Genomic DNA, 6,458 nt, shown 5'->3' on the forward strand with positions numbered 1-6,458 from the left:
GCACAGAAAGATGAAGTAGCCTGCTAAAGGTTACAGCTAATATATAGCAGAGCTGAAATTCAAACCTAAGCAGTTGGTTGGGAACTTTCCTGTGGCATCTACACACTCTGGAAACCACGAGGCCCAATTTTGTGGTTGCTAAGATGCATATACTGAGTTGAATAACGTTCCTCAAAATTCATGCACAGCTGGAACCTATGAATGTGACCTCATGGGAAATAGGGTCTTAGCAAATACAATCAAGTTAAGATGAGGTCATACTGGATGTAGGGTAGGCCCTACATCCAGTATGACTAGTGTCCCTATAAGAAGAAGGTCATTTGGACATAAAGCCAAAGACACACAGGGAAAATGCTATGTGGCAACAGAGGCAAAGATTGGAGTGATGTATGCAGGTCAGTGAATGGTAAGGATTGCTGGCAACCACCAAAAGCTAGGAAGACGCAAGGAAGGATGCTCCGCTACTGCCTTCAGAGAGATAGTGCCTTAACACATCGATTTCAGACTTCCAGGCCACAGAACTGTAAGAGAATAAACTGCTGTTGTTTTAAGCCATCCAGTTTGTGGTGGGTAATTTGTCATGGCAGCCAGAGGAAACTAAAACAGTGTGGCATCGCCTTCCCTGGACACCATCTGCTCTCAAGGTCTTTGTCCTCTGAGCTCACCAGCTTCCTAGGGCCAAGAAGGTAAGAGTGACTGTCTCTGGTGAGCCTTGGAATTTTCCTTGCATCTTATGAGACTGGGGAGGTGCCAATCACACAGTTCTTCTATCCTGGTGTCCTCTCTATGGACTGTCCCTACTTTTTTCAAGTCTAGACACACACTCATTTGTGTTATAAATGGAGATAGAAAGGGGGAATGAAGGAATAGAAGATTTCTCTTAGCTTTGTTCAAATCCAAAAAGCTAACAGGGCCTCTTTTTCTCATACAATCAACTTCTGAAACTCTACAAGATTCCAGCTAACACCATAAGGAAAACACTTAGGGAAAAAATATTTTCTCTTGGGAAATATCATGGAAGAGTAAATTTACACAGAGTGACCATCGACCATTAATTCATCAATAATATGTTCATTTGCTCAATAAATACTTGAGCCAGATGGGGAGTTAGGTGCCGGGGCCTCAGCAGAGAATAAGCCAGGCAGAGTTCTGACCTGAGGGAGCTCCCCAGCTAGTGGGGCTCGCATGCCAGTGCTGTCACATGTCTAATCGTTGGATGTTGTCAACCACTCTGTGAGACAGGACTCCTGTGGTCATCTTTATAGCTGACAAAATGGAGGCACAGAAGTGACAAAAAACTTGAGCCAGCATTCAAACCTAGTGTATTCTGAGTCAAACTCCCTTCCCAGCTTCACCTCAGATGAGATCTCTTATTTCTGTTTCATTGTTTCTCACCTCTCTCAAGTAAACCCAAGCATTAATCTAGGTGAGTGGCCTTACACTTGCCCTGGAACAGTGAGACAAAAGAGATGGAGAAAGAGAAATGTGAGAGGAAGAGAAGGGAGACTCAGCAAAAAATCTAGATGTGAAGAACAAAGTGCTGGGGTAGCAAAGAGGATTTAGTGGAAGAGAAATGAAGACAGATTCATAACATCTTATTCCAATTCCAGTTTTACAGAATTTTAGGTATTACCTAACAGCATTTTTCAAATTGGCATGCATAGAAGGGTCCATTGTTTCAGTTGATAACCAAAGTGCTTTTTAGAGCTAAAATACTATTTTTGGTGGCTTAATTATAGGGTTCATCACAGTGGAAGACACTATCTTTAAATAAGTTAATATATAGAATATTTGAATTTCATTCCTTTAAGAAAGTGCTTGGCAGCAACTAAGTCCACATGGCGGGCAGGAGGAGATAAATTATTTTATAACATTTGGCACCATCATATTGTCATCATTCAAGGCAACTGGGGAGCTAAATATAAGATAGGAATTAATCTCACTTCTCTAAGAAGATATTAATATATTTTCTAAAATCAACCTAGAAAAAATAGAACAGGCAAAAGTGGAATAATTTTTTCTTTTTTGAGACAGAGTCTTGCTCGGTCACCCAGGCTGGAGTGCAGTGGCCGGATCTCGGCTCACTGCAAGCTCCGCCTTCCGGGTTTACACCATTCTCCTGCCTCAGCCTCCCGAGTAGCTGGGACTACAGGTGCCCACCACCTCGCCGGCTAGTTTTATTGTATTTTTTTTTTTTTTTTTTTTTTTTTTGAGACGGAGTCTCGCTCTGTCGCCCAGGCTGGAGTGCAGTGGCCGGATCTCAGCTCACTGCAAGCTCCGCCTCCCGGGTTCCCGCCATTCTCCTGCCTCAGCCTCCCAAGTAGCTAGGACTACAGGCGCCCGCCAACGCGCCCGGCTAGTTTTTGTATTTTTTAGTAGAGACGGGGTTTCACCGTATTAGCCAGGATGGTCTCGATCTCCTGACCTCGTGATCCGCCGTTTTATTGTATTTTTTAGTAGAGACGGGGTTTCACCATGTTAGCCAGGATGGTCTCGATCTCCTGACCTCATGATCCGCCCATCTCGGCCTCCCAAAGTGCTGGGATTACAGGCTTGAGCCACTGCACCCGGCCAAAAGTGGAATAATTTTTTTTTTTTGCCTTAAAAATCTTTTTCTTGGCCGGGCGCGGTGGCTCAAGCCTGTAATCCCAGCACTTTGGGAGGCCAAGATGGGCGGATCACGAGGTCAGGAGATCGAGACCATCCTGGCTAACATGGTGAAACCCCGTCTCTACTAAAAATACAAAAAAAACTAGCCGGGCGAGGTGGTGGTTGCCTGTAGTCCCAGCTACTCGGGAGGCTGAGGCAGGAGAATGGCATAAACCCAGGAGGCGGAGCTTGCAGTGAGCTGAGATCTGGCCACTGCACTCCAGTCCGGGCGACAGAGCGAGACTCTGCCTCAAAAAAAAAAAAAAAAAAAAAAAAAAAAAAAAAATTTTCTTTATTATTATTATTATTATTATACTTTAAGTTCTATGGTACATGTGCATAACGTGCAGGTTTGTTACATATGTATACTTGTGCCATGTTGGTGTGCTGCACCCATCAACTCGTCAGCACCCATCAACTCATCATTTACATCAGGTATAACTCCAATGCAATCCCTCCCTCCTCCCCCCCACAAAAGTGGAATAATTTTAAGTCTTGTGCTCACTTTTACAGAAACAATAATTATTCATCAAAATGTTTGATAGACAAATGGCTCCCAGCTGTTCTTCTGGAAGAGCCCTCATTCATTCATGCACACATGGACTTTTTCAGCTAACACTTATTGAACGCTACTTGGTGCCAGGCACAATGCTAACTACGAAAATGAATACGACACATTTCTGCTCTGCAAGAAGCTCACAGATAATTGTAGCATCATGTGGTGAGGGCAATGATAGAAAGAGATAAACAGAAGAGATAGGTAGGTAGCTGTAGGGCAGGGGAGGGCAAGCATGGTAGGCTCCCTGGAGGAGGTGACAGCTGGAAATGACTGAATCTTAATGGTTGGATTGGTATGTGTGTATGTGTGTGTGCCTGACTGTATGATCTGAAATAGAGTTAAATACACATGGTGAGCATTTGGAACCTCAAGACATTCCTCATTGGTGGAACATCTTGTATGACATGAAACATTCAAGCACTGAACCTAGGCAGGCAGGCAGTTACCAGCTCCGAGAGCCTTATTTGCTCAGTAACATCTATTAAGTATTCACTACGTGCCAAACACCATCTGAAGCATTTTATCTCATTGAATCTTTCCACTACCCCACCCTGTGAAGTCAGTGCTATGGTAGGATCCCCATTTTACAGACGAAAAAGCTGAGGCCTGGCTTGGCTAAGCACCTTGCCTAGGTTCTCATGGTAAGTAAGGCCAGGATCTGAATGCAGGCAGTCTTTTTCCAGAGCCCGTGCTCTTCATTCTTACACATACCTCATGGTGATGGGGACCTACTGGAGATGTATTTTTAAGAAGGGAAGTGGAGCGATTGGATTGTCTATTAATACCCTGGTTACAAATGAAATATTTTAATAACCATGCAGACTTAAATTTTAATAGCAGCTAAAATAGGCCAGGTTCAGTGGCTCATGCCTATAATCCCAGCACTTTGGGAGGCCAAGGTGGGAAGACTGCTTGAGGCCAGGAGGATTGCTTGAAGAAGTTTGAGACCAGCCTGGGCAATATAAGTGAGATCCCATCTCTACAAAACAAAACAAAACAAAACAAAATAAAATAAACCTAAAGCGGGCAGAGCAGTCAGGGGCCTGCCCTCTCAAAACAGGATGCACCCCAAATCAAGAACCAAGTCAGGAAGTATCACTGACTGCCTAAGAAGAATTGTCTCATATGATATTAGCCACCTGCCCCTGAAATGATTTTCAGATATGTTGCTTGCTGATAGAGCTGCAGTGATCACAGCTAAATGCTGAGGGGGGGTCTCCCTATTTGCCGATTTAAAATGCAGCCCTTCCTGGCTGAAGATAAACTTTAGGAAAGAGCAGGGGGTCTACCCTGAAAAGGTGCTGAGCTCTAAAAGCATGCTTTTGGTGCATTCTTTTAGGTAAGGTGCATCCTTTTAGGTAATTAAGGAATATTGATAACAGAAAGGAAAGAGAGTAAAGCATTTGTCTGTTTCTCCATAATAGTTTAGATCAGATGAGACTTTGATCAATTCATCCTTGATCTAATTCACTCAATCACTGTGGTTCTTCTAGGTGCTTCGGGACATGGTGGTTGGCAAAATCAGATGTGGCCCCTACCTTCAAGTAGTTTGCAGCCTAGTGAGGGGAAAAGATACCAATCAAAGAATCACTCACAAATAAATGTGCAATTATAATTGTGGTGAATGGTTGGAGAAGTACAAGCTAAAGCAAGGACATCCCTGCAGCAGTGAGAACTAAGATCTACCAGGGAAGTAGGAAAGGAGATAATAGTGGAGCATTCTAGACCGGGTCTGTGAAAAAGCCCCGAGGCAGTAAGGAGATGGCCTGGTCAAGGAATGAAAGGTGTCAGGCGTGACTGGTTTGGGACTCCGGTCTCCACTAGGCCCCAGAGGACAGATGCAGGATTTTTTTTTTCCTTATTTTAAGAACAATGGCAAATCAATCAAACGTTTTGTGTTTGCATTGGGAAATATGTGACAAGACTGCATTTGCATTATTTAAAACAAAAAATCCCTGCTAAGGAGAAATCAGATTGAAAGGAGGCAAGAGTGTATTCATTTCTTCTTATTCTGCATTTAAAGAACAGTTACTGTGTGCATACCAGTGCTATGCAATAGAAATACAGTATGAGCCACATTTATCATTTTGAATTTTCTAGTCACACCAAAAAAAGTAAAACACATTAGGTGACATCAATTTTAATATGTTTTATTTTACCCAATGTATCAAAAATATTATTTTAACATGTAATAATATAAACAAGTATTAGTGCAATATTTTACATTCTTTTTTCATACTAAGTTTTTGAAATCTGCTGTGTATATTCACACACCTCAATTTGGACATAAAATCTTCCTCAGAAATACCTGATCTATATGTAGATTTCATAAAATCCGCAATTGAAAAAACAGGTTTTTGTACCCAGGTTGTTCCAAACATACTTAAAAGTTTTCCAATAAAATAATAATAATAATAAAAGAAAAATAAGAAAAACAAAAGTTTTTCAATAAATTAACTATTAGTTTTTAAATTAAGATTAAATAAAATTAGAATTTCAGTTTCTCAATAACAGTGGCCACATTTCAAGCACTCAGTCGCCAGCTATGGCTAGTGCTACCATATTGGATAGATCAGGAGGGGCCTTCCCATCACTGCAGAAAGTTCTATTGGACAGTGCAGGACTACGTGCTGGTGAGGCCCTGTGTGTTCATCAGCATTGCCTTGGAAGATGTAACCTTCAAAGGTGATAGGTGCTGTAACCTACAACAGCCTCCCTATTTCCATTTAATAACTTTAAACCCATTCAGCAGCCTTTTGATCCTGTTTTGGTTTCCCAAGAACAGGTTCCTACTGGGAAGAAAATGAGCTCACCTGCTGAGATAAATATCTAGTCGGCTTGGCTGTTACATTTCTCTTTATATGAATAAAGATGAGTTTCCTAATCTTCATCCTAGACTATCCCTGAGTGAACTATCAACATCAAAGTACTTGTGAGACCTTGTGGAAACTACCACCTCCTCACAGCCTCATGACTGGCAGCCCCTGTCTGTAAAGAGCAAACATTCCATTTCAGGGCTAGCAGTGGCAATTAGGGAATTTAACAAGACCCCCAGGCCAATGAGCCTCTGTTCTGCTCCTCTTCCTCAAGGTCCCCACTCACAGGGCGACCTTTAGCCAGAAAAGAAGGTCCTGGAGGGCAGGTGTGGAATTGGAGTGTCTGGCACAGCAGGCCTGGGTGCTGGCTACCAAGGTGCCAGTCTGCCAGGTGCCACCTGTCTCCAGGGTCCTTCCTCCTTTTCCTCCATTGT

Source organism: Trachypithecus francoisi, unplaced genomic scaffold (assembly GCF_009764315.1).
Source record: "Trachypithecus francoisi isolate TF-2019V2 unplaced genomic scaffold, Tfra_2.0 Contig01436, whole genome shotgun sequence".
Taxonomy (NCBI): Eukaryota; Metazoa; Chordata; class Mammalia; order Primates; family Cercopithecidae; genus Trachypithecus; species Trachypithecus francoisi.